The sequence below is a fragment of the Pseudopodoces humilis genome, chromosome 9 (genome assembly GCF_049639895.1).
Source record: "Pseudopodoces humilis isolate 2021_Gansu_Grassland_sample_001 chromosome 9, ASM4963989v1, whole genome shotgun sequence".
Classification (NCBI taxonomy): domain Eukaryota; kingdom Metazoa; phylum Chordata; class Aves; order Passeriformes; family Paridae; genus Pseudopodoces; species Pseudopodoces humilis.
The window spans coordinates 22,730,546-22,730,753 of record NC_142208.1 but is presented as its reverse complement, the minus strand read 5'-3'; positions in this window follow the sequence as shown (position 1 = coordinate 22,730,753).

Genomic DNA, 208 nt, shown 5'->3' with positions numbered 1-208 from the left:
GCACTGCCTTGTTTCCTCCTTTGCGTGGGCTATTCCTAGGTGTGGGCTCAGGCTGTGCCCTCCTCTAGGCCCCCGGGACTCTGCCTGTGGTGCAGCCCCATGAAATATTGCACAGGTCGTGGACTGGGCACCGGAGTGGGATGTCTGGGGAGAGTGGGACAGGACTGAGGTCACCAAACCATGTGACTGTCACTGTGGCGGCCTGCAG